Source organism: Strix aluco, chromosome 5 (assembly GCF_031877795.1).
Source record: "Strix aluco isolate bStrAlu1 chromosome 5, bStrAlu1.hap1, whole genome shotgun sequence".
Classification (NCBI taxonomy): domain Eukaryota; kingdom Metazoa; phylum Chordata; class Aves; order Strigiformes; family Strigidae; genus Strix; species Strix aluco.
In genome coordinates, this window is record NC_133935.1 from 33,516,430 (window position 1) to 33,543,939 (window position 27,510).

The window sequence follows — 27,510 nt, forward strand, 5'->3', positions numbered from 1 at the left end:
CAAACCTGTTCTGTAAAGAAATACTTCCTAATATCTAGTCTAAACCTTCCCTGACACAACTTGAGGCCATTCCTTCTTGTCCTATCACTTGTTACTTGGTTAAAGAGACTCATCCCCAGCTCTCTGCAACCTCCTTTCAGGTAGCTGTAGAGGGCGATGAGGTCTCCCCTCAGCCTCCTCTTCTCCAGACTAAACAACCCCAGTTCCCTCAGCCACTCCTCGTACGACATGTGCTCCAGACCCTGCACCAGCTTCGTTGAAATGTGTATAATGTGTATATAAGATGTACATATACACCTATTAAGTAGAAAGCCAGCTAGCCTTATCCTTAAAAGTGAGCAATAACACAGGTTGCCATGTACCGTGGAGTTGTGTAGTTTTATAAAGAAAATTTGTGGTTGATGAATTCCTTTGTCTTAAGGTGACAGAGAATAATAATCTTAAATATTGCTGACTTGCTTAAAATAATTGCAGCTGTTCTCTTCTGATTGATAGGCCCCCTTTCAGAAATTGTTCCTAAGATACTTCTTAACCCTCCATTTTGTGTTTCTAAGTAATATGCTGGATGAAAACCATTTCCTCTTTTGTCAAGCTCCTCCACTTGTTTCATCCAGAAGAATGCAGGAGGACCTGCACAGTCCTAGTTTATCCCTTCTTGCCATACAGAAAGGAAAAACATCCTTTGGCTAAATCCTATCTGCTATTCTTGTATCACTATTATCAGTGAAAGGAATGGGAAAGTCAAATGACTAATCTCTTCAGCTATTAGCAACTTCTGTATGTAAGTATCACTCTACATTTCTTTCCTCCAACTGTTCTGAGATAATTTCAGATTACTTCAGGCTTTGGCTAATATGTCTTCCATTTTTACTGAAATTAGAATGAAAAAGATCATAGTCACTTTTTTTAAGCATGCCTAAAAATGTTAGGAAAATCTTTCTAAAAGAACAGACCTTAGCAGCAGCCTCAGGAAGATCCTGGTTGTCGAAATTACAATCTTGGTGTCTGCTTTTGGCAAGAAGCTCAAGCACAGATTGGTATTGCTTGTGGTCACTGCAACTACATGAAAAATACCATTGTACACCCACTGTACATGGACACAGAAATTCATTCAAACTCCAGATAGCATACCGATACATGCACGTGATGCTACAGCCACATTGCCATCCATAACCTCCCCTACAGACCAACAAACCCTGTTTGAACCATATGGATGGATTCTGAGAATGAGGACCTGAGGGTTGAGAGAGGGTCTGGAGCTGCTGTGGTGCTTTTGGGAGGCTCTCCTCCCTCAGGAACCTTGGACATATCCGTGTTTTGCCCTGCAGATATGTACCTGCAATAAAGGGCCAGCACAGAGTGCTTGGCTGCTTGCTAGAACACAGCTCTTTGGCATGTGGCACCCAGCCCTCCTTGCCTGTCTTTTGAGGGGTACCTTCCTCATTGCTCCTGGACACAGAGCATGCCCAGGTAGGTACAAGCTACTGTGTTTGCCTTGGAGGATGCTTTCAGGGAGAGGGGTGCAAAGGCTGGACAATGCAGTCTGCATCAGCACTGAAGTAGAGCATGTGGTGTTGGGCCTGGGGTCTGATTTCCTGCAGGACAAGTGTAGCTGTCAGGACAGCATGGGGAGGGCTTTCCTCATTGCTCTTGTCTCTAGGGGGTCACCAAGGCCGGCTGAGCCCTTCCAAACCTCCTGACAAGACCCAGCCAGTGGCAGGGTGGGCGTTTGTGACCCTAGAGTGACTACATATCCTGAAGAGTGAACTTGGCATGTCGACTTGGAGGGGCTCTGCCTTGTTATCTCCTCCAGCTTGCCCTGCTTTAGGGCAGATGTCCCCTAGGGCCGCTTCACAGTGCTGCAGAGGACAGGTGGGCTCCCTCTGCTCTGCTCAGGCCACCCAGAGCTAGACCCAGGCATGGGAGGGCACAAGGACGGTTCTGTGACCACAGAGCTGGTTGCACTGCAGGGGCGAGGCGGAGAGCATCCTGGGCAGCAAGGACGCAGACGCCCGCGGGCAGGGCAGGGAGGGGTGTGCAAACGCATGTTGCTTTCTGTTTGGACTGATTTCACGCTTCCAGGGGGCTCTGAGAATAGCAATTAAAGCACCAGGCTTAATTGTGGAGTATCCAATTTGGATATTAGCATTATCCTTTCTCTTCGTTCAGATCCAATTCTGTTGCCTACCTGCTGGCTGGGGGCCTGTTCCTTTCTTCTTATTATTTCTATTTTATGGTTATTGTTAATGTGTTTTTTTTTAAATTATTTTTTATTAAAGCATTTCTTCTCTCGGTAGCTTCCAACCAGGCGGGTCGCGGTCCCGGGGGGCCGGACCCGCGGAGCTGCGCGGCGCTGGCCCCGGCGGCTGCAGCTGCGACTCGGCCCCGGTCCCGCTCCCGGTGCCGGCCCCAGCCCCGCAGCCGGCACCGGTGTCGCCCGCGGCTGGTCGCCCGGGCACGGGGTCCCCCTTCGCCCCCGCCGGGCGTCGGAGGCTGAGACCTGCCCCCGCCGACGGCGGGGAGGGGTTGATCTCCCGTTCCCTGCACGGTCTCTCCTCCTCCTCCTCCTCCTCCTCTCTCCCCGTTTTCCCCACTGCTCCCTCGCACAGCCCTCCCGCCAGAGCCTTGATTTTTCCCCCTCCCCACCATTTTCCGCGTGTATATTTTATTATTATTAATCATTAAGCTGCTTTATTAGTTCACCTTCCCGTGCTTTCTCCACCTCCGGGAAGCATTATCGGAGCTTTTATATTGCAGAGGATTTTTTTTTTTAAATGTATTTTTAGCGTGATGCTCTGAACACTTCCCCCTCCTCGCCGCATCTCCTACCCTGGCAGTATCGGAGAAGAGACTGAAGAAGTTGAGCATGTCTGAGGTGGATCAGCCTTGCAGGGAGAGAGGGGGGCAGTAGCTGCTCAGAGCAGCCCGAGTGCTTGAAGCAGGATTTGCTGGTATGTATGTGGGTCTGTATTTTATGACAGCTGGAAGTGTGAATTGTTTTCCGTGCGAGATGGGAGGGGAAAGGAAAAAATACCTGCGAGCTCATTAAATAAATGCCTGCATAGCTGTAAACCCTGCCCGCGTGTGCTGGAGGAGGTGGTGGTCGGGGGGGGCCCCCAGCCACCGACCCACCCCTAAGAAAAAAAAAGCCCAGCCCAAACCCCAGAGAGCCAAGGGTTGTGTTCCCGGGGGCGACCGGGTGGGGGAGGACGGGACACCCACTGCGTAGTGCAAACCGGCCACGTCGCAGGTGAAACGGCCCCCCCGTGGCAGCGCGTGTGCGTGTGTGTGCGCCCGGCTGCGCGGAGCGCGCCCGCGCTGCCCGTGGAGCCGAGCGCGGCGGGCAGCGGTGCCGGCAGCACTGCAGAGGGGTGGGCACGGCCCTTGCCAGCCCGCCGGGGGCTGGGCCCGGGGGTGGGCGAAATGCTGTGCGTGCGTGGGGAGGGGGCTGCGGGGGGGGCGGCCTCGCTTTCTCTCCGCGATTCACATCGCGCCCGGTTTCCCGTCTCGTATGCATGCCTATCCCGGGAATGGTGTAGTCAGCCCGTATCTGAATTATTTATAGACTCGTGCCAGCTGTTTTTTTTTTAATTTTTTTTTTTTTTTTTTTATTCCGCTTGTGTGCACTGTTGGGAAATGCGTTTTGCCTCCCTTTCTTCTCAATATATTAATGTCTTTGTTGGGGAGCGGTTTTTATCCCCCCCAGACCCCTCTAATACAAAATTGATGCTTATTTTTCCCTTCAGGAAGGGGACGCTTTGAGGATAATCATGCTTCACAGACGAACGGCACCGACCTCCAGTTGCTTTAAACACAGCCTCCTCCACTAGGGCTCCAGGAAAAAAAAAAGAATAATTATAACAATAATCATTAAAAAGGCAAAAGGAATGCTTACTCTGGAACCTGCATTTAATGATCCTCACCACTCGTGCTGAATATCCTCTGAAGTGATTCCGGCGTTTGAATTTGCACTGCTTCAAGACGCAAGATTGCCACAAAGAATCCTCTATTTTTTTTACAGCCAAATAGGATTTTTTTTTTTAACCTATTCCCCCACGTTTGCCCCCCGACCCTTATTCTTCTTATGTGGATATGCAAGCAAGAAGAGGAGACTGGACATTCCCAACATGCTCTCTCCCTTGATCTGTCCGTCTAGAGGTTCTGCTTCTACAAACCAAGGTAGGGAAATTCCTGTTTCTGTGTTTTTGCTGGCAGCTCATTTTGGTACACGGGTTTGCCCAGGGAAGACCACTCACGGTAGAACAAAAGGTTTAGGGATGCTGTTCTTAGAAGCAGATACAGCAAAAAAAAAAAAAAAAAAAAAAAAAAAGAAAAAGGGGGAACATTCACCAGACATGTTGATTCCCTCTTGGCTCATCAAATAGGACATGAAGAGAAGGCGAGAGGGATGCTTTGAGTTACATACCGCGTCGTGAATCGGGGGAAAGTCCCTTGTGATTTTTTTCTTAGGGCGTACAGGTGGGGTCGGGAAAGACACGGGAGGAGGAACACGGCTTTGGAGAGGGGTGAAAACGAAGATAATTCCCATCCATCCAGCCATCCATCCACCCACCCACCCATCCACCCATCCGCAAATTGCCTCTTTCTTTTCACTGGTCCACCGGCTCCTTGTCATGCTTTGATGTGAAAATCGAGCTCATTAGGAATAACAGTACGTAGAAACCTGCTTGTTGCCGAGGAGGGTGGTGCATTACTTAAAACCCACGCCGGCCTCTCGATCGTGAGCGGCCTAACGCGGGGGCCTGGGCCGGGGCCCCTAGGGGGGGCCGGGGCCGCCCCTGGCACCGCGGCAAGAGCCCGCCCAGCGCCGGGGCGAGTGCGCCTGCTTGCGTGGAGGTGAAGGGCTATTTTAAGTCTGAGCACGTCAAGAGACTTAACCTGAACCTACGAGGCGCTGTATTCAGGCAACTTCACGGGTTTTAATTTATCCCCATCTCCCTGGTGCTGTCAGAAGGCACCGTGGCCCCTCTCCGCCGCCCCCTCCCGCCCCCCGCGCCTCGCACCCCGCGTCCCCATGCAAGCAGCCCCTTCCCCAGCCCACTCGGGAGGGATGCAAAATGGCTATCGTGCCGCTCGGCTGTAGGTACGCGAGAGACACCGGTGCATCCCGACCGTAACGTGACATGTGAGTCTTCCCGTAAGATGGTGGCAAGACAAAGGGAGCGGAGCGCCGGGGGTGCGGGAGCGCCGGGCACAAGGTGTTGAACGTCTCGGGGTTATTTTAAGTCTCAGCCCGTGCCTGCCGCGCCGCTTCACCCGGCACGCGTGGGGCTGAGAGCCCCCACGCCGGGAGAGAGGCAGGTGGGGGCAGGGGCGAGCTACTGCCCCCACCCCCCCCCATTTATCGTCACCGTCAGCCCCCCGCCTAGGCTCCCTCCGACCCGCCTCCCCCTTTCTCTCATCCCTACAGCAGACCTGAGGCCTGGCAGTGGGCGGGGGGAGGCAATACAGAGCAAGTGTCTCACCCCACAGTAAGAGGAGGAAGGAGGGGGCCGCCCCCCCCCCCAGCCCTGGAGCCGGGGGCCGGGGCGGCGGTGGGGGCCCCCAGCCCTTGAGGTACCCGGAGCATCCTGCGGCGGGGGCGCGCCTCTGCCACCCCCTCCCTCGCCTTGTTCCATCCGGTGGCTGTTTCCCACATTTCTGAGGGGGTTTCGTCGAGCTATTGTTAAAAACCAGGAACGGTTCCCTGTCGAGGCTTGAGAGCCACCTTTCCTGCCATATTCTGGCTGTGCTTCTATAAATATCTAAGGCTTCCCAGGGTTTATCCGCGCCTGGATCCTCCCTGCCACAGCGCTCCCTCCCTTTCCCTCCGCAAGTGGGAGTAGAAAGTTTACCTGTGCGGGGAGGAGGGCGTGTGGGAGCCTTTTTCCCGTTTTCGGGAGGAATTTCTCAGGTCCCGCAGCTCCCGACTGCTGCCGGATCCACCCGGGTCCCCAGCACCGCCCGGGGTGGGGGATTGCAGCCCCCTCCCTCGGGTCTCATTTACCCGTGATGGCCCCTAAAAGAGCAAGCACCGGGGGGGATGCACGGCAAGGAGGGAGGAGGGCAGATGCTGGGCGAGCCCGGCTGAGCCCCTGCCCCTCTGCCCCCCACCCCGGGCTTTTCAGGCAGATGGAGGGAAGGGGGGAAAGCTGCCCGGGGTGTCTGGCAGGGTGACAGCCGGGCTGGGCTGTGTGCTCCCCTGGAGAGAGCGTGGTGCCCAGCGCTGCCCGCCCACTGCCTGCCACAGCTGCCAGCCCTGCCTGCAGGGTACCAGGCCCAAGCGGGTGCTGCATCCCTGCCATGGTCCTTCCCATCCGTGACCTGGGCCAGGTTTGGGCAGAGGTAGTGCAGGGTGGATGGGAGTTGGGGAGGGGTCTTGTGGCTTTGATGGTCAACCATGGGGGCAGGGAGCATGGGCCCTGATCCTCATCCCTGCCTTTACCACAGGGTCTCTCTTGCTGTTACCTTTACCTGGGACTTTTCCTCACCTTCCCTGCCAGCTCCAGCATGGGCAAAAGGAGATGCCCTCTAATATTGCCCCTCACACTATCAAGCACAGCTACCTCAGGCCTTGCAAGCTGTGTGTGTGTGGGGGGAGGCAGCTGATCCCTCCTGAGCTGCCCCTTGGGCAGGCAGGGAGGACTGGGTGTGCAACACCACCAGTTCCTGGGGCTCCAGTGCTACACCACAGCCCAAGGCCTTGTGGAGCAGAGCAGGGGCATGGCACCCTGGGGTGTGGGGTGACCTGGTGTGCCCCAACTGCAGCTTTGGAGCAGAGTGGCAGCGTGTGTGTGGGTACAGGGTGCTCTCCATAAGAGGGGAGGTGTGGGTAGGGGTGATTTTCAAGCACTCACCCACGCCACCCCAGAACAGCAGCTCTTGTCACCTCCGCATATCCTGGTTTTCTCTGGCCCCCCACCACACCAGCTTGTCTCCCAGTCCTGGGTGGGGGTCTCAGAGGGTTGGGACAGGATGGAGCAGGTCGAGGGTGGAGTGGGGAAACAGCCTGGGGATGGTGAGATCCGCTTCAGCTTCCTCTTGGCTCTGCCTTTGGTATGCAGGGGCAGATCTCAGCAGGGAAAAAGCCACTACTCATCTTCCTGGGGAACCTGGGCTCTGATCTGGTGGCACACACCTGCTGCACCAGCCCAGCTCAGCCTGTGCCAGTGCTGGTACCTCTTGCGATCCCTTTGGCGGTGAGACCATAGCTGGGCAAAGGAATGTGTCAGGAGCAGCCCCCAGCCGTCCTGGTCTGGGCAGGGTTCTCAGGATACCTGCACTGGTGGCTGAGTTTTACATTGTAGCTGTGCATGCAAGAGCATGAAGAGATCATGGAGAGATGGAAAATACAGAGCAGGGGCGACCCTCCACCCCCATCTAATAATTTAGGTTTTGTCTTGTTTAATCCTCATTTTGGATTACCAACTGCCCCTGTTTAAAACACCTATCAACCCATGAACCAGCACCCCAACTCCAAGCCCTCACCTATGGGGGGAGAAGGTGGCAGCATTAATTTCTGTGTTTCATCATTTGTTGGAGCTCAGCTGGGGCTGTTTCTTGTGCTTGGTTTGAAAGAGGGCAGGTGGACCTTGTCTCCGGTGCCAGAGCCATTCTGCGCTAGCGTATGGATCTGCACTTGGATTCCCACGCTGGACTCGCATTGCCTGGGCTGGCACTGGGAATCAGTGTCTCTGCAGTACCATGTGGGAGGTCTGGATTTGATTCCCGGTGCTGTTTTCTCATTCCCACAAGCTGGCAGAGGATGGAAGTGCTGTACAGACAGCACTGCTTGTCTCTGCAATGGGCTCCATTTCCCGCTCTCGTCTTTTGCTCCTTAGGATGTGCAAAAGCTGCCTGTGAGATAGTCCAAACTGAGGTCTGGTCCCTAGAGGTTTAATCTTCTCGGCCTTTAGGGAAGCCACAGCTGTACTCTGCCTGTACGCTACTTACCAGCGAGGCTTGGTGGGCAGTGGGGAGAGTTATGCTGCAGCTGGAGATTATGCAGAGGGTTTTTACAAAATTTTTCTCTGTACTTTGTGAAAGCTGCAATTTATCACAAAGCAATGGATTAGTTAATAGGAGAGATGGACTAGATCTTTTTGAGAGAGGTACTGTGATTGCCTAATCTATAGTGGGATGCTGCTAGTATCTGCTCTGCCTGACATAGGGGCTCTAGGACTGCCTGACTCTTTTGCGATTCTGTGATCAGTCTTCTTCAAGAGGTTTTTACACTTGATAGAAAAGCAGGGAGTGGTTGGGAGAAACATGGATGATAACTTATCTGCTGTTACCCTGATCTGTCCTCCACCCACCCATCCACAAGAATGCTTTAAACCACAGTGAATCAATTTACTCATTTCGTTGCTTCGCTGCAGTCAGGTGGACTAGCTTCTGCCCTGGGTGCTTCCCTGCATAAGATGAAATGGCAGTTTGAAGATCGCAGCACTGAATTATGTGGCAGGTGAACCAGAGGAAAATAAGATACTTAAAGTTAAGCATGGCCCTCCTGCTGATGCTGTCTTCTCCCTTCTGAGCCTTGTGTTTCTGCTTCAGCTAAGTGCGTCACAATGGGAACTAAAAAGACCATTTCTTCAGCTACAAAGGGGGCTCCACCATCCCTCTGGCTTATCCACCATGCTTGTCTGTTCATCTGAAGACAGGAGAGGAGGTTCCTGGCAGATATGGATTGGTGCTTGCTCTGGCAAAATTAGTGGCATGGTGCTAAGTGCCTGGGAGCCAAAAGACTGACCCGGCCAGGTTAAATGTCAAAGCTACCTTTCATGTCAGGGAAAAAAATTCTAAACGAACCTACCCTTCATAGTTCAAGAGCTCATGGCTTCTTTTAAGCCACACACTACCAGCTCCCAGCTAGAATCATGCATCGGCGTGTGAACTGGTGTGTGTAAAAGTTGACCAAGTGCATGATGGTGATCTGTGCAAACCAAGCAGCGTACCTCCTTGCGCCTGAGGTCAACTGCAGAGAAAAAAACTGCTCTATGCGCTCAAAAAAAAATGCGTGGCCCTAGGCAGTGTGCAAACAGGGCTATGAGCAAGTCAATTCAAACCATGGCTAATTTGGACCTCTTGAGTCAAGGCTGCTTTTTATTTAGTGTTTTCTTAGAAGCAGGAGAGAATGCTGGCTCTCGGCAGGAGGAGGGACTGGCTTCTCTTTCTTTAATTTTTACACATACACTGAATATGCTTAATGTGGAGGAAAAATATTGCTTTTTCTGAACTCAGGGTCACTAAAAAAGGGGAGAGGAAAAGGATACATGTTCTGAGACTCACTGTCAGCTGATACTTCTTAATACAGAGGGTACTTGCAGACCGTAAAGTATGCTGGGCGTCTCTCTTCCCTTTCTAACACAAGCAATCAAAGATCATGTTTCAGAGCCACGAATACAGATGAATTGATTAAGCATCTGGGGAAAAAGAGAAATTACAAATGAGTGTGGTTACTGGCTCAAAGTGAAAGGGATACTAAGCTGAGATTTCTGCAGCATTCACTCCCTATACCTCTAACCCTATCCACAAGGAAGGTTCAAAACTGGAAACAGCCATTGAAAGTGGCTCCAGTAAAATATTAGGTTGCCAGCTCTGGATACTGAAGATTTCTGTAATCCCAGAGCACACACAGTGTCATTAATATTGGTGTGCATGGCTGTGCTGAAACATTTATAGGGAATAAACACTTCTAGGGAAAAAATGAGAACTTGGTCTTCATGGCCTGTTTGGTGGCTTTCTCTACTGATTGCTCATCCACCAAAACAGGTGTGGGGCCACTAGTTTCTATCCATGAATAATCCATGGGTCATTATTTTGTCAGGAGCTCACATCCAGTTAACTCTCCATGTGACAAACTGGAGTTACTTCTCAATGTAGCAGTCAGCTATACTACTTTGTCTGTGTGTAGCTATCTAGTTGTGAAATGGGAACAGTTCTTATTTCACTCTTAGTCTGGATTTGAACCACCGATCAAGAAATGAATCACTCAAGCTACCACCATCTTCTACTGGACCTGCTGTCCAGCCCATGTGTGAGCTCCATATGCAATCCTTGTTTGTTCAAAACAGTGAAATGATATGTCTAACACATATTTACAGATGCGGCTAAGCCCTGCTTAGATAACTGCACTTTGTTTGGGGGCTGCACTTCTAAGAGAGGAAAGGAATGGGGAGAGTGTGGGGATGTGAACAAAGACAATGATCACAGATCAGAGAAAACAAGACTTGTGAAGAAAGGTTGGGAGAGCCAGGCAAGCTCAGTCTGGAGAAAAGACAACTGTGGGTGGATACCTAACTGTCTGCAAATACTTAAAAGACGGTTACAGAAAGAGGACAGGGGCCAATTATTCTCATTAGTCACTGAGGACAGATCAGGAAATAAATGAGTTTAAGATGAAGCAGAGAGAATACGGATTAAACATAAAATTAAATATTTACTGCAGCAATGATTTAGTGACAGTAGAAGATGCTGATAAACATGGCAGAATGGCTGTGACTGAAGATGTTTAAAGTTAGATGTAGGTGCTGAGCTATCAGGACTTTGTATCTAATAAAGTCTGTCTCCAGTGAACCGTAGATGATGATACGTGCATGCGTAACCAAACAACTTTAGAAGAAAGGTAAGGAGGTTGATCTGCTCTGTGTGCAGGAGGGAGTGACTGACTGTCCCATTGGAGGAAACCCTCCCCATCTGAGTGGGTTTGGCCCTGTGCTCCAAATCTCATACGGTACCTGTAGGAGTCAACATGATGGTGTTGACTGGTGACACAGCTTGAGCATATCAGGAGCTCCCCATAGAGGTCTGGTTTTCAAAACCTCTGGTACTTTGTGACAGCACGTCCCATCCTGGGGGACAGCTAGAGCTTCAGTATAGAAATCTGTGCAAGAAGAGACTTATAAACCTGTCCCATGTGAATGATGCTTTAGCATTTGCAGGTGCAGTTCTTTTGAATCCTGGGATAAGGTGGGCTGTTTGAGACCGTGTCTCTTTCATTAAGGAGCTTCACCTGTCTGTAGCCATCTCTTTCAAGGTTTTACACTATTGCAGCATCTGAATAGCTAGTGTGCCAAAACCTGATACTGCAAGGGAAGGTGATGTATATCATCACATATTGAACGATGTGAAAATACATGCCTTGCTATTTCATTCTTTTGTCTTGCAAGATGAGCTACAGTTTAAAGGTGCCTTCTGTTTACTCACCTTTGCTGCTTCCAGAAGATAGAATAAGATTTGGGGAGCCACGAGCATCGTGGTTTCGGAGAATCATTGCTTCACTAGCCAGTCTTCACAGTTGCACCTCTCTGTGCTCTGAGTTGGAGGAGTTTCCTGTGCATGGTTGGGGTTTGGATGGGTGGCTCTGTTAATGGGTTCAGAGAGGGGTCTCCCTACTTTGATTTAGTAGAGATTTCCCTGCTAGTAGCTGAGAGGGCTGCAAGTGCCAAGCTTAGAGGGCTGAAAGTGCCATTTTGAGAGTGTGAATTTGGCCAGCACTGGAAATGTGCTCTGTGGCCTAAAGCTTATGCTGCTTTACATCCTCCTGTGCATCAGCAGAAGTGGAGACTATGGTACAACCTTGCTGGTGGATTACACTATTTTTTATCAGAGCAACAAATGTGTAATCCTGACCTCTGGTGTTTTTTGTAAGAATCAGGAGTTTTCTATACAGGTGTCCAGGACAAACTCAAACTCAAATGAAGGAAATAACACAATGAGCTATCTTTTTTATTATACTTGGATTTAAGATTTTTATTTTACCTCTTCTCCTAATTGCTTAGTTAGGGTTGGCATGAACTGTTGAGGAGATAATACGCACAACTCTTTCATGTGGACGTAGTTTCTTGCGTGTGTGACCTCTGAAGAATTTGGAGGATTTTGCAAAAGGAAACAAATGTAAAATTTATTAAGTTCACTATTTCAAAACTGACTATAAATTGAGATGGTTATTAGGAGCCAGTTGAGACAGATAAGATTTGGTGTCATGAACCCACTGATAATTTATTAGCACAAATGCCATGTCCTACATCACAGCTGATTGCCTAATGAACAAAAAATTATTTTCAGGTGATAGGCATAATAGCTGATCATGATAGCTGAAGATAGCAGTGGCCATGCATTGCCTCTGGCTGTGGGCTATGAACAGGACATAGAGGGATATGGGTACGTGAGAAGTTGCAGTTTGTTATAACAAGGGACTATGTTTTCCCTCTGTCACATGGGACTTCTGCTACTGCAGCATCCCCAGCTGGAAATGAGGTCCTGGAGATACACAGTGGATGTTTGGAACGTGAAAGGTGAAGGCCCTGAATGAACATCACCTGGAAATGAATTTCAGAAGATCTGCTAAGAGCCTAAAGCTGGCTCTGATTTCAAGGGCAATCCTAGATCTTCACAGCCTCTGGGGGCAGATGGTTCTGAAGCCTCTGCAGTGAGGAGAACGGCTCCACTGTTGCATGGAAAGGTGTAGGGATGCTGCCAGCCACTCCAGGAGGAGGATGGAGAAAGGGTTGCTGCTGTGAATCTCTTTGTGCCAGGTAAAGCAGGATGTTAATTAATTGCACACGACTGGATTTCTGGGGAATTTCTGTCACAGGACTCTGCTGAGAAATGCACTTGAAGTACATTATGGCAGAGGAAATGCACAAAAATGCACTAGCTCGCGGCTACTTGCACGTAGGCATCCGCTTGCGTGGAAAGCACACAGGAGGGATCCGCATATCCCTGCACTCCTCTCTCTCCTCCTCTATAATTCTCTGTTATCGCTGGCTGCTGTAGTCAGTGGCCTAAGCATCTCAGGGGAGATTCCCTCGTGTCAGGCAGAGGCAAGCTGAAACATCAGAGGCTGACAATCCCCAGGGGAGAGTCTAATGAAAGAGACAGAATGACATAATCTGTTCTCACAGTCTCTTCTCTTCAGCTCTCCACATTTTTGGTGCAACTTGAAATTACCCTCTAATTTATTACCGAAACAGTGAATATTATATATAATTAAAATTGCAAAGATAGTGTCCTGAAACGTTGAAAGTCAAAGTATAAAACCAGCTTGGATGTGGTCTGAGGTACCGCGTATTTGAGTATTCTGGGAGGAAGCTTTTAAGAATCCATCTGGAAGTAACAAGGTGGTAAATGCCACAAAAGCCTAAAGAGAATCTCAGAAAAGACACTGCAATCATTTCATTACATGAAGGAGGGCCTGTACTCTAAACAGGAGGAGATAAAAACTAAATAGCTTAGAAAAATAGGATAGCTGTGGGATGGCTGCCTTGAAAGACGTAGTGACTCTTACAGAAAGCTCTCTTTGAATCCCTGGTTTGAAAGTTTGCAAACTTTCAAACCAGAGATTCAGAGAGAGCTGTAAGGTTCGTGCTTTATCCATTTTTCATTTGTACCATTTCAATGGGGAGTAAAGGGGCTAAAAGGATCTCTGAACTTCAGGGCTCAGAGAACTTTGCAGGAGCTGAATGCCTGTGCCTCAACACTCTCTGAAGCAGAAGCTGGGTGCCCACAGCAGGTGTCTTACATGAGCAGCCTTTCTGTGCAGTTTGTTTTTACTGGAGGGAGTAACAACTTTCAGAAACCAGGAGATACAAAATAGGAGATGAGTGTTGGTTAACGACATACCTCGTCTTAATAGTCTTATACTTTTTTTTTTTTGTTGTTAGGACATTGAGTTGAAATAATGTTCCTTGTTCACAACTTGTCAGAGAGATCCTTGACTTCAACTTTTGATGTTAGAGATGGTGATTAAGGTTTTTGACAGGAGAGGTTTGTAATGGAGTGAATGTGGCAGGAAATGCGTTTACTGCCCCACCAAAAAAAAAAAAAAATTGATTTCATAGGTTTTGCTAGTTCTGCACTGAAATTAATTAGAGCATTTGATGTGTTTTCAGGAAAAAGCAGAGGAAAGCTCAGAATAGCGAGCAGCCTGCTAAGCAGAAAAGTAACTGGGTTTTGGATGACGCATTCCTATCCTGCATACTTTGGAGTGGGGACTTGTCCCTGAGGCTGTCCTAGCCAACATGAGGGCCCAGACTACTGGGTCCTCTGCAGTAATGCTTTTTCAGCTGGAACTTTTCCAGTTGGAACTGTTCTACTTTATATAAATGCCTATTCATTGTGCTGGAGAGGGAGTGCTGTAACGACTGGGCTGTGGAGGCAGTTTGTTTCTTTGGCCCAATATAAAGTAATTACTTATATAAAAGGAAATGACTTCAGCATGAAAGAAATGGAGAAGCAGGCTCCATAGCCCAGAGACTGTGGAGTCCTCTGAGATATGGGAGACATGGGAGCTAGTTCTCCCTCCAAATTAGGCAGCACAGGTTTGTTCTTGTTCTGCTTCGGATGCATTTGTATTTCCCAGTAACAACAAAACGTTTCATTTAGCATCCAGCTCCAGTGCTGACTCCAGGTGGGAGAAAAAGTGACAGGAGGAGGTGAATTTCCAGGGAGCAAACAACTGATCCTCAAGCAAATGCTCTTAAACAAAGGATGAAAATTACAGAGACTCTTTGACAGGAAATCAGAGTTATTGATTCAATGAAAATTTTTATCATTTCCTGTAATGTGCAAGTAGTTCTCCAGATCTTTAAAATCACTTGGGATTTTTATTCCTGCAGTTCATATCCCTTGGTATATCCCCTCTCGTTGTTCATTATACATTTGCTTTTATAAGCTTGGTGAGATGTTTGACTTTTGTATGGAAAAGGGACATTTTCTAGAAGCTAACACTAGCTGTGGGAGACTTGTTTCCAGAGGATCTCCAGGGAGTTGGTGGAAAAACAGGGAGTCCTTCGAAGGGCAGTGTAGAGCAGGAGCCCAATGGATGTGCTCCAACTTGCCCTCTGGAGAAGCTAATCCTTATTGACTACAAAGGCAGACTACATAGGTGAACTTCCTAAAGGCTTTTAAGTCTCTCTTTTGTTCTGTGTGTATGCATGTTAAGGATGTACAGGGTTGGGGGCTGGAAAAGACAGGAGTTGTATTAAATTATCCCTCTTTCACCACCCAATTTGGAAATCAATCCAGGAGGAATCCAAAGTCTCCTAATCCCTGGTCCTCTGCCTTGTATTTTTCCACTGTAAGAAAACTGGTTACCTGATAGTCCATCTCTTTTGAACGTAAAGTCTTGGAGATCCCTCAGTCTGGGACTGATGTAAATTGTTCCCAAACATGACTTGAATTTGCAATAAACAGCAATGTCCATATAGCTCAGCCCAGCCATGATCTCTGGGCTTCTCAGACCTTAATTTTAAGCCAGAGAGTGGCAAGTTGACATGTGAGGTCCCTTGACATGACTAGGTATCATAGGGCTGTTCCTTGGCAGTGCACAGACAATTGTCTCTCACGATGCTGCAGGAAAGCTAAGAAGAGATGGACAGGGCTTGATTCTTCTATAATTACTGTGTCCCACGAGGGAGCTGGTGTAAGAATGACATTTAATTATATGTCTTTGTACATCTTTGCCTGCATGCATTTAGAAGCATTGCCCATCTACGCCAAGGCCGATGTTTCATAAGAAAATATTGCTTGCATGATGAAGCATAAAAATCAAACAAAACAGAAAATTAAAGAGAAGGTTTGCCCTGGCAGTCTGTGTCCTTTTAAGTGCACAGGGTAATACAGAAATCCATGTATCTTCTCTGACGTGACAGTCTTCTGTGATACTGTAGTTTGGCAACTGTGGCAGGACAAGTTGTGATGTGTACCTACACAAGGGTTCAGCTGCAGCCCAGAGGCTGGCTCCGCTGTCCCTCTGAAGTCCGGCAGAGTCTTGGCACGGGCTGTGGTGAGGATTGGATTGACTTCGTATGTCTGCTCTGTGGTACGAGATGCAAGGACTTGCCATATTTCTTTGAATGAGCTTCATTTCAAAGCATTATTGTGTATAAACTTGTTCACTTTTGTCATCTGAGGAACATCTTAAAGAGCTATTGAGGTACTGTCTAGGTCCTATTCTGATGCCTGCAATGAATGCTGCATAAATCCTTGACGTTAGCTGCGTACAATGGGTGTTATTTTTTTGTCTTCATATTTGATGATTTTCTTGGTTTTCAAGCATTAAATGACATGATTTTTAAGGATACCAACAGATTCATCAACATTTATTTTGCTGTATGTATTTTCAGGTGTTTTTTTGATCGCCTAATGTATTGCTTTTCCTGCAGTATAAAACAGCAATAAGTATAGAATCTGGTTGACATTCAGTTTTGGGATCAGATTAAGTTGTGTCGAGTTTCCTCCCCCAAATCCTCATGGACTGTGCCTAGAGGAGAAAAATCAATGACTCTCTGGTAAGAACTGCTTAAAATGGCTGTATTGGGCATAGCTGAAATTTCCATTTGAACAGAATTTGAGACTTTTAAAGCAACTTAATTGTGTTTTCTCATAATCTGAATGACTTTGAAAGAGCAATATAAAACAATAGTTTAGAAGTTGCAGGACAAAACTTGGAGGAAAACCATAGAACTTGACTGCTGTCAGAGATCCAGAGGGAGAGAAAAAAGAAAGAGCTAAAGACCTAAATTCCCTTTAAAACTCTTAATTTCCTTTATTATAGGATGTCTAAATATTTAGTGAACTTAAAGGAGATGACAGAAAGACAGTGTTTGGTCCCATGCTCTTCCTGGATATGACAAATCTACAGGTTCTTTAGGTGAAGCCTGAGGGTTTGGAGAAGTTTGTATGCAAAAGACTCAACTTGAACCTTGGCTTTACTGAAATGCTGCATTTATTACACCAGCTAAAGAAATACAGACCTTGGATAAAAGCACCCAGAAATAGTCTGTTCAATGAAAGATCAACATAACAATGTAAAGAGAAGGCAAATTTCACTTGGAGGCAGCAGGTTAAGCTGTGCCTCTTAACATAACTGGAAATGAAACATATGACATTCATACCAGGAAATAAAAGAACATACTGGGGAACAGCCATACAACCTTGAGCAGCACTTGCAGTGCACTGAATGAATGGAGTTCCTTGGTGCAGAACTGGAGGGCTTGGAGAAGATGTAATTGAGAATTGTCTCATTGCTTGCTAGAGCAAGATGGTAAGATCCATGCTAAGGTTTTTCTTGACCACAGTCAGCTCCCAGTTGGCTGAAGCCGAGCTGACCTTCTCCATCCTGGCTGAGCTGGTCTAGTATATGCTGATCAGCATTTGACAGAAAATGCCCATCCTTGGCCTGTGCCAGGAGATACAGTCAGGTGGTTTGGCTGGAGTTCCTGTCCTCTGTATGTACGCATAGGTCTGGTCTTTTTCAAGCATCTCAAGATCTTGTAGACTGGTCTGCAAGGAGGACCCATGGACTTCGAGTAAGTACAAAGTGTAGGGGTGGGAGAGGTGTATGTGTGTGTCTGTGCCATTTTGCATTTTCTGAACATCCAAAGGAAGGGTACTCTGCAGTTTTGTACTCTTATTCAGTCCACTTTGTTTTCCCTCTGCTCAAACTGATCCTGTTACTTGTAGCAAGGATCTTTTCAGTGGTGCTGACGACTGTCATAAATCCAGACAATTCACACACACTGTGGCTTTTCAAGTGACCTGAGTTGTGCTAAGCCTCTTCCCTCACTTCTTTCTGTTGGCACAGGAGACTGGAAAGTTAAGCAGAAGACCTCTTGCTGCTCTCGAGGAGGAAGTGGGCTGACATGGGTCATGAGAATAGGCGGTGGCAGGAGCGCAGATTTATACACCTCATTGGACTTTCACTGGCAGTAAATTGCATTCCTATCCTGGGAAAGCCTGGACCATGGGGGACTGAGAAAGCTGACTCATAAATTTACCTGAACTAGCAGTACATATGCATGGGAGAGGGTGGTGGGAGGAAGTAGCTGGTGCTTTATTTTCCCCTGTTTTCTAGGGAGAAGGAAGCTGGTGCTACAGCCTGATCAGCACGGTAGATGTGTCCCCCTTCATCTGGGGCCTAGAGCAGAGGGGGACCAGGTGCAGCCAGAGGCACAGTGTTAAGGACCCGCGACCCGCTTCATTTAGACACTGCTGAGCCGCACCTGCCTCATGGCTAGAGGAAGCAGGACTGGACTGAGCAGCTTCTCCCCCACAGAGCTGAACAACTGCAGAGGTGATGCATCAGTGCTGCCCAGGGCTAGCTCTCCATCCATCCATCCATCCATCCATCCATCCATCCATCCATCCCTGACCCTGTGGCACCCCACTTTCCTCTTGCTCCTCCATCCTCTTCCTCCCTCCTCTAGGCTGGAGAAGCCCAACTGGACTTCATGCCATCAACCACAGCTTGGGGTCAGGGAAGCCCTGCAGGAGATGGGTGTGTCTGGGGGTTAAAGCCACCCTGTCTCAGTGCCTTTGAACTAGTTTGGGAGCTGTTGGAGGCTCTGGTGCCTGTAGGGGATCTGAGGAAGGGAGGTGGGGTGGCAGGGGAAGAGTTTTGGAGGGACAAGATTTGGAGGGGGAAGGGCTTTTTCTTCTGCATCCTAAAAAATCTTCTTTGCACCCAGGTCCTGCTTCCGTGATTGCTTAGTGCTCGGGCAGCATCTGGGGTGCTTTGCGCCAATGTGATGTCTCACAGAAAGGCTTTGAAAAAGCCTCCGCCCATTCCCCCACCCCTTTGGGATGAAGGAGGCGGGGAGCCTTTGACACCACTGTTCAGATGAAGCTGTTGTGCAGCCTATTAGAAAGGTGCCATTCCCACTTTGAGGGCATGTACAGAGAAAGGCAGTGTACAGAAATGTACCCCAGCAGTGGTACATTTGGGGGATGCTTGATTGGCACCTGCCCAGGGCTCCCACTTTTTCTCACTGGGCCTTGCATGGGTCTCCAGGGGCCATTGCTTTTTCTGAGAGTAGCAGGGCCTGATGCAAAGCCGTCACACAGCAGTACAGCATTGGTATGCCACCAAAGCCGAACTGCAGTGTTTGAAAACCCTCTGGCGGTTTTCGGTGAGGGACTGATGCTGGAGACAGGCATGTGAAAAATCCATATTGTCTTGTGAATTTAGGGATGTGCCTTGACTTTGCTCTGATGACAAAGCCCGTGCCTTTTGCTTTGTGAGTGTATTTCCATTGGAAATCAAAGAGATTTGAGATATATAACTGGCTAAGCAGTCATACCTCAGAATAGGATTTGGGGATTAGCAGAGTGGATAATAAATTGAATAGCAGGAGTTAAAATCAGACTGTGCTCGGAAAGAAAGCAGAGATGAGAGGTACACCCCTGGAAAGCAGTAATGCCAGAAATGACACCGGGGTTACGCTGGTTAGCAAATGAGATATGGGCTTGCAATACAATGCGGCAGCAAAGAGGCTGATGTGATTTCTGGATTGCATAAACAGAACTAGTGCATCTCGGAGCAAGGAAATGTTTTCTACATGTTTCTAGTCATGTTTTCTTCATGTGCCTGGTCTGAGTGTACCTAGGCTATTGAGTTCATTTCTGGAGAACTTGGTGCCCCAAAGATGGCAGCAAATTAGAACAAATTCAGTGGAGCAACAAAAATGATTAAGATGCTGGAGGGATTGATCTAAGAGGGAAGATTAAAGTAACTAATTACATTTAGCTTGGCCAAATGACAATTAAAAGAGAGATGTGATGACTGCCTTAAAGTGTGTGCTTAAGAATGTAAACACCGAGGAGAGAGAAAATGAGGAATTGTTTAGTGCTGTTGGAGCCACTGTTGGTTAGGTGCCTGGTCTGCACTGCTAGGGGAGTTGTGTAGGAGCCTAACCAGAACCGAAGGAGAAGTAGCTGTAACCAATCAATAGCAGCAAACCGAACAAAAGGAAGCACTGAATAGACAGCACAGTTCCTGCTGCAAAACATGGCTGAGGCTGAAGTACCGTTCCCAAGGAAGTGATGGCAGTCTCTGAACGAAAGTAGCCCTGGGAGCTTTGCTACAGGGAGTGTCCAAAATTCTCCAGGAGAGGAAGAAAAGGATGTGGTGTTTCCACAGGATTCCTCCCCCTCTGATTTGCAGGGCCCAAAGATCATTTCTCCCCCATCTTTTGGCTGTGATTGTGTAGTGTTGCACCCACGTTGGGGTGCAGTGTTTTTAAAAAGATAGTTTGCAGGCTGGAGAGGGGAGCAAGCAAGGGGATAGGGGTAGATGACAGTAGACACTGAGTGCTGTAAGAAATGCTAAGAGAGCCAGGCATGTTCAGTCTAGAGGAAAGAAAGCTGTGGGTGGAAACCTAACTGTCTGCAAATCCGTAAAGGACTGTTATAAAGAGAGAACAGGGGCCAATTATTCTCTTTAGTCACTAAGGGCAGATCTGGAAGAGAGTGGGCCCTTAGCTGAAGCTGGGAAAAGCAGGATCTGTATGAAGGACAAGCCTAAGTGTTGGGTGACAAGGAGACTAGGAGGGGGTGGGGGAATTGCCGTGAATATAGATACTCAATTATCAGGGGGTGACACAGGCATCAGGAAACCAACCTTGTTTCAGCAAGATTTCATATGATTTCATAGTCTTTAAAAGGCTGTTGAGCTTCTAAATGAGCCAGTGCTATGGTGCTTTTTCCTTGCAGGTTATTTGTTCAGGACATGTTTGTTAATGTTTCTGTTTAATTATATTTTCTTCTTTGATTATGGCTCTGTTTGAATGCTGCCTTTTTCAGTGGAAGGACTAAAGATGAAGTGCACACTTAAAAAAATGCAGTGAGGAGCTAGTTCCAGCAGAGTGTGGATTAGCTGGGTTTTTTTGCCCCTTCAGTGTGAATCTTTTTTCAAGGTATGAAATAGCTTAATTAGCTTAAAAAAAAAGTGTGCAGTATATATCTCCTCGTTTTGACAGTCATGGGAAAATATGATGAAGCAAGAACTCTTATCACAGTATTTCTTATCCAGTTGTACTTAAGAAATTCTGCACATTTTTTCATATAAATTCCATTTTCAGATGCTAGGAGGATATTCCATACCTGGAAATGTTAATTTCCTGATCTGCTTTTAAGACTGAATGCATTTCCAAGTGAAATGAAGAGGTGATGATAAGAAACAGAGCCATGAGCCAGTGCAGTATCTTAGCTGGTGGCTCTAGTCTGTCTGGGTGAATGGCTCTGTTGAGCTTGTTGTGAAGAGCATCCTAAATTTGTTCTTTTGTGATATCTTTTTGGAGGGCTGTTTGTAAAATAAATGCTTCAGCTTAGTTCCTTGTATGACAGTGGCTGTGTCCCAGTGACACAGCTAGTTCCTGGGCAATTTTAAGAGGGAGTTCAAAGAGTGACAGGAGCCCAGGATCAGAGAAACAGGTTCTTGCAGTAAACATGGAAGAGCACCTTTTAAGGCAAAGGCTGAAGCACTGCATGCAAGTGGGGCTGTGATGTCCTGGGCTACAGGGAAGGCTCATCTTGTGGTAAAGATAGGAGGCAGGTCAGCAGAGTCCCATATCTGACTTTTCCATGCATTGGCTCTTATTCAGTTAATCACCAGCTGTGGTCAATAAAGTTGTTTCCCTTCCCTGCCCCTGCAGTTTGTTCCTGCAGCAGTTCGGTGGTCTGGCAAACCCACCTTCATTGCTGGTTGAGGATAACATGTCAGGCTGTCGACTGGAGTGGCTGAAACACAGGCACATGTCTCCTTCTGCCTTGCCAGCTACAGGCAGTACCTTCTCACGAGCATGGCAAGCTGGAGTTGGACAAGTCTTAAACAGTAGCAGGGTTTGTCAGAGCCCATGAGTCACTCGGCGTACTTGTTCTTCTGTGAGCTGGGATGATGGACACGCACACCATACAGCTGTATTCAAAAGTCACACTTTCTTTTGTGTTTGTGAGGTGCCTTGATACTTTTTGGCTGATGATGCCATAGAAAAATACTTACTCTTTGCTTGGTCTTGACTTTCAGAGCTCTACCCTTGGCATTCTTCAGTGATTTGGCACTTACTGAAAGAAATAAAGCAAAAGCATCATATAGAGCAGAAAAGCACTTCACAAAGCATATTCTGATGAAGTCAGCTCCTTGAACAGCTGCGACAGGGAAGCAGCCAGAAATACAGAAAGGGGAATATGATGGGAGATTTATGCTGGTGAATACCAGTCTATGACAAGTCTTGCAAGATCTATGCCTAGAGAAGTGCTCAGTGCTGTGTTACCTGTGAGCCCACATCCCAGACTTGCAAGGCTCAGTGTTAGATTTGCAGATGTCCTGCATGGTATGGGGTTTTGTATAGCTTAAAATCCCATGTCCTCTGTGAAACAAGTATGGGGCATGTTGCTTTTCCCTACATTTCTGTCATGACTTTCCACTTCTTAGGTATTTATTTATTTATTTATTCCTTTTTTGGAAGACAGGTACTAGGCTCATGCAATCTGTGACTTGCCAGTGCAGTGAGTCAACCACGTGCCCTGGACCTGTAGAATACTTAGGAAGAACTGGACTCCTGTTGCTGGTGTATTGAATGATGGTGAGGAACTTGGTCTGATGGTCTCTACAGCAGAGCAGAATATTTCTACCTTTAGGTTAGCTTTGGAAAATTTAAAATGTTACATTATACCTAAATAAATAAATAAAGGCTCCGAACACCTTCATTCTAGAAATGAGTTGATTTGAACAATACAAAATGATTAAGAAGAAAGTCTTTTTTTTCCCCCAGAGTATCTCTGAGTGGCCAAGTTTGCCTCTGAGCCAGAATAGAATTGTAGTTTGAAACTGCAAAAGCTTTGCCCAGATATAATCCTTCTTTGCAGAGCTCCAAGAAGCAGCTGTTTGGGAGCACAGACTCAGCTCAGGTGTAGGCTCAGGGACACCAGAGCTGACACGAACAGCAGCCGCTCTGAAGGTTGTGTGGGTAGAGTCAGCAAAGTGGGAGCCTGTGCTGGATGTGCAAACTTACGCATCTATATTCCCCTGCTAGCAACTGACTGTCCTATCGTCCCCTCACAATGCTGCAGTACCAGCTAATGAGCTTTCTTACCCAAAAGGGCTGCCTGCATACCTGTATGCACCCTGCCAGCCCTGCCCTGATGTGGTCTCGTATGCTGGCGTTAGAAGACACATATGTAGGACATTCTGACCTGCTTCATGCTTGACAGACGGTAGAAGATGATTGCTGGAGGCAGCCTTAGGTCTGCTTGCAGATTGGCTTCAGGGATTACATGCAGGGAAGTGTGGGCCATTAGAGCTGCAGCCCTGATGTACCACAGTTCTGCATGACTTTGTAGTGTTTGAGATGCATGAACTGCACTGTATGAAATCTTTGCAGCAGTGTGTTGTAATTTCTGAAGAAGACACTCAGCATATTCACCTTCCACTTGTCTCTAGCTTGCAGTGGGAGCCAAGGTACATAAGATGTGTCTTTCCTGTAGCCCGTTTCTGCTGTTGTTAATATCCATTGACAACTTTTTTTCCTGCGCCATGCTGCAGGTTGGAAAGGCTGATGGCACCCAAGGTGAATCACTACATGTTGATATATTTACTTTACCTGTTGCTCTGTAGAAGCCTGACATCCAGACACTGAGGTTTTAATGGCTCCCTGCCAATCAGATTAAATATTTAACAGCAATAGGTTCTGGGCATCACATTCCTGACAGTGTATTTCATGCATCATTTGCTGTAAATGTTGGGAGATTTTTAGCTACCACTTGCAAAGTAACTCCCTCTCTGCTCTCTCTCCCATCCTTATCTCCTCTTTTCACTATCCTTCCCACTTTTCAATTTCATTCTTGTCTTCACTTTCTCTACCCTGCTGTTTCCTTCCCCTTAGCTTTTCCTCTCTTTCTCTGATCGTTGTTCACTGGTGTGTGGTTGTGTACAGTGCACCTGGAATGGATGTCAGCCTGTGATGGAGGAGTGGAGGCATTGACTGCATCTAACCAAGCATTCCCACCTTCTCAGAAAAGCACACATGACTAGAGGAGGGTGCAGGCTGATGGCCTTTTTGGGGAGTGGGTACCCTTTGACTCAGGGAAGCACCCTGATGACAAGGAAAGGGAAAGCATCTCTATCATCCCTCTCTCCATGATGCAGCTCATCTATCTGCAAACAGAATCTCCTTTGCTCTTGGCACATGCATCAGCTGCTCTGGGACTGTGACTACGGAGCAGCCTTTTTCATTTTAGTCCCCTTCTGGCTGAAACCTTTGTAGGAGAAGAGTGCATGGGCTCAGTCATCAAACTGGAAGCATGGTCACATCCATCTCCATGGGGTCCCCTTGTCTCACCAATTGTAGGCTTGCAGCAGACTTCTGTCTGCTGCGCCCACACAACTGGCTGACACCCCCAGTGCTGGGATGAGGCCCATCAAAAACAAAAATCCAATGAAGGTTGAAAAAAAAAAAAAAAAAAGAGGGTATCTCTAGGCAAGGTTTCAATATAGGATGATATTTTCTGTACTGACAGAGGGCTGTCTCCTGGGACACAGCAAACAGTGCAGAAAGGCCAAGGACCTTCTTCCACCTCCTTCAGTGTGCTGGACAACAGCAGATTTCACTTGTGCAAAGTACAGTTGTCTGGTGGTCATATGAGTTTTCAGGCATGATATCTAAGAAGATGGCCCTTTAGAGGGGTTGTGTGAAACAAGGATGTGTACCAGCACTAGCGGTGTTCTGGGCTGATGCTGGGTTGGGGAGGGTAAAGTCTCCTGGGCTAGTGAGCTCTGTAGGCAGGCTGGTACATTGCATGTTATATGCTGCAGAGCTTCTCTAAAGCTTGCTCTTCTCCGTTTACCCATTGCTTGTAATCTTTTGATGGTGTTCATTGCAAGCTGTGGTCAGATGGTTTGGCTTTTCATTACCTTGCTCCCTCGACTGTTTGGTATGTGCATCTTTTCCTCTGCTCTTGTTCCCAACGTGCTGCCTGCCTGAACATGTCGTTGCAGTCCCAGAGAAAGCCCATGGTTCTCACTGCCTCCATGTTTGCCTTGCTGCTCTGCATCCCTGTCATTTCACATCTGGTACTCAGCCCCAACTGCTTCCACGATCCTGCGCTACCAGTCCAGGAGGTGATTAGTGCCAGGGCCAGGTTTTTCAAGTGGATTTCTCTCCCTGCTGTGACAAGTCCAAAGCCATCTGCTGAAGCATCAACCTCTTCATTTCACATTTCTGTTGGCATGGGAAATATCCTCTGTTCACACCACTGCTGCTGTTGCACTAGTGTGGGCTTGAGGTTGTGAGGGAGACAGGACTGTCTCCTCATGGCTGCTAACAAAGGGATGGTTGGGAAGGTGCATTGCTTTGAAAGCTGGTATGCGTATGCTTGTGTATGAGATTTTTTTTGCTTATGGGGCAAGTGGGGGTCCTTTAGGTAGAGGGAAGAGAAGAGTGGGCCCATCAGGTCACAGTGGCTAGAGAGGATGGCTCCTTTTTAGCTCTGCTGCAATAAACATTGAAACCTTTTTGGCTGGGAGTCTGTTGGGATGGGGTATGGCAGGCCAGATGTTTTGAAGCAGGTACTGGAACATTTGGGAAGCTGATGCAGCAGAGATGAGTGAAAGACACCTGTAAATCCTGTAAAGCATAATAGCTACTGATGGACAAACCAGCCTGCTTAATTTCTTGGGTTTTTTTCTCGTTTGTTTTTTCTTTTTTTTCTTTTTTTTTTTCCCCCTTCCCTTCTTCTGGGCCTCTCCAGTCCATTCTCTTGTATCTGGTGGCTTATTTCCCTTTTCCCTACAGGTGTCATCTTGGCAGTAATTCCAGTCTGAGCACCTCCCCTGGGGAATTTTTGCACTGCCTGAGTGCTTTTTCTTTCCCTAATGTCAGGGCACTTTATTTTTGGTTTGAGTTTTCTGGTTGGGTTGTTGTGGTTTTTTTTGTATATACTTTTAGGCAATTGCTTTTTATAAATAAATAAAAATTTTAGCAGTGGGGGAAGCTGTAATGCAGATGGATCTGGAGAGGATGGTCCCTTAGCTGCATGTCAGGCCAGCCTGAGTATACGAATCAGCTGGAGGGGCTACACAGCTTGCCCACCAACTCACGTCAGCTCCAGGGCCAGGAGCTCAGCCATGGTCTGATATGTCCTCTGATCTCTTTAATTAGGAAAGGAGGAGTGATAAATGCATATTGCTTTTAGTCTTGCTGAAGTATCCCTGACCTCTGGATGGGGTGGTGACAGGGCTGTGCTAGGAATATAGTGAGGGAGGTGGTTTAGGGTCCCCGAAGCTTTGCAGGCTCAGAAGATAAAGTACAAACAAGAGGAAGTGGATCTCAGAGCAACACCAGGCAACGTAGTCAGGTGACAATGCATACATGTCTCATTTGTTACAGCTTTTCCCTCTCTCTCCTGAGACAAGTATCACAGGGAGCATGGCAAGAGGCTGCTCTCCAGATGTGCGCTGTGTTTATAGGTCATGAGCCCCCTTGGCTTCCAGTGCCTCACAAAGGTGCTAACACCTGTGCAAAGTGGGTTTAAAATGCTGCCACATCAGATCAGAGGGACTTTACACCCCTCTGGCACAGAGGTATTGAAAACGCATAGTGCAAACACCTCCAGGAATTTTACTGTACTTGGGCATCTTCATATATATAACAATCAATGCAGCTGCATGCAGAAATGCTTCCTGGCTTGGAAATGAGGTCCTGTCAGTGTCATCCTGACAGGACATCAAAACAGGAGCTGTAGAGAGGCTTTGTAGAAAGCCAGCATGGCATCTAAGAGCTGATTTTTTTTAATTGAAACTGGGGACCCGGTGGGGCAGCAGTTCAGCCCTGTGGCATGGACTTGACATGGAGAAGTGTCAAAGCTGCAGTGAGAAGGAGAAACAAGGAAAGCCCAAAGTGAGCATAGCACCAGGAAGTTCCAGGTGGACGAGTGGTGTATGCGAGGCAAAGTTTGGAGAGGCAGTTCATATAGACAACCTGGTTTGCTTTCTCTACTTCATTCTAAGGACTGGGTGATGTTTGCAGCATATAATCTTTGGCTGTTCAGGATGTCAATATTGGTACTGTCATATACAAACAAGGTTGAGCTCTAGCTAAAGACTGCAGCCTGTCGCTAGCTGAATGCTTTAACATGATGGTTATATGGCGCTATAACCTCAGGATTGTATAAAAACCCTTCACAAGACAGGACTGGCACCTCAGTGCTACTATAGTGCTTCAAGATGGGCAGTGTGAAAAACAGCCTTGACACTATATCCGCTAAACCCCCACCTCTTGGCTGAGTGCTGACTCTGCCTCCACCCCAGAAACAACTCTCAGGAGGGAGAGCAGCTGCTCTGTGCCAGAGGCTGACCCCAGACATGGCAGCAAGGTTTGGGTTTCTGTCTTGGAAGCTGATTTCCTACAAGGACCAGTGATGCAACTTGAATGTTGTCTCCAGCTTTTTTTTTTCCTTCCCCCCCCCCCCCCCCGCACTGTTTTGGGGTTTTCTTCTTTTCGGAAATACAGGGATTTAGTGCGTTTAGGAACTGGTGCCATTTCAGGTCTGGCAGGAAAGGGGTAACTGGCCATCCTGCAAAGAGCTGCTTCTCCTACCTACTTTACTCCTTCAGAGAAATGCAGCCCTATCTGCTGGTCTAAGATGAGATGGAGTCCATATATACTCATTATATGTATATAAAAAATTAATAATAACAAACAAATACATATATATAAATAACTATATATA

At 47.6% G+C, this 27,510-nt stretch overlaps 1 protein-coding gene across 1 annotated transcript in view; it reads left to right on the forward strand.

Moving 5' to 3' along the window:
• Window positions 1-3,909: 3,909 nt before the first annotated feature.
• GRIN2B (glutamate ionotropic receptor NMDA type subunit 2B) overlaps window positions 3,910-27,510 on the forward strand; it is a 203,587-nt gene continuing 179,986 nt past the window's right edge. The window contains exon 1 of the mRNA XM_074826859.1: window positions 3,910-4,179. The gene's annotated coding sequence lies outside the window, so the exon portion shown is untranslated. The remainder of the gene's footprint in view (window positions 4,180-27,510) is intronic.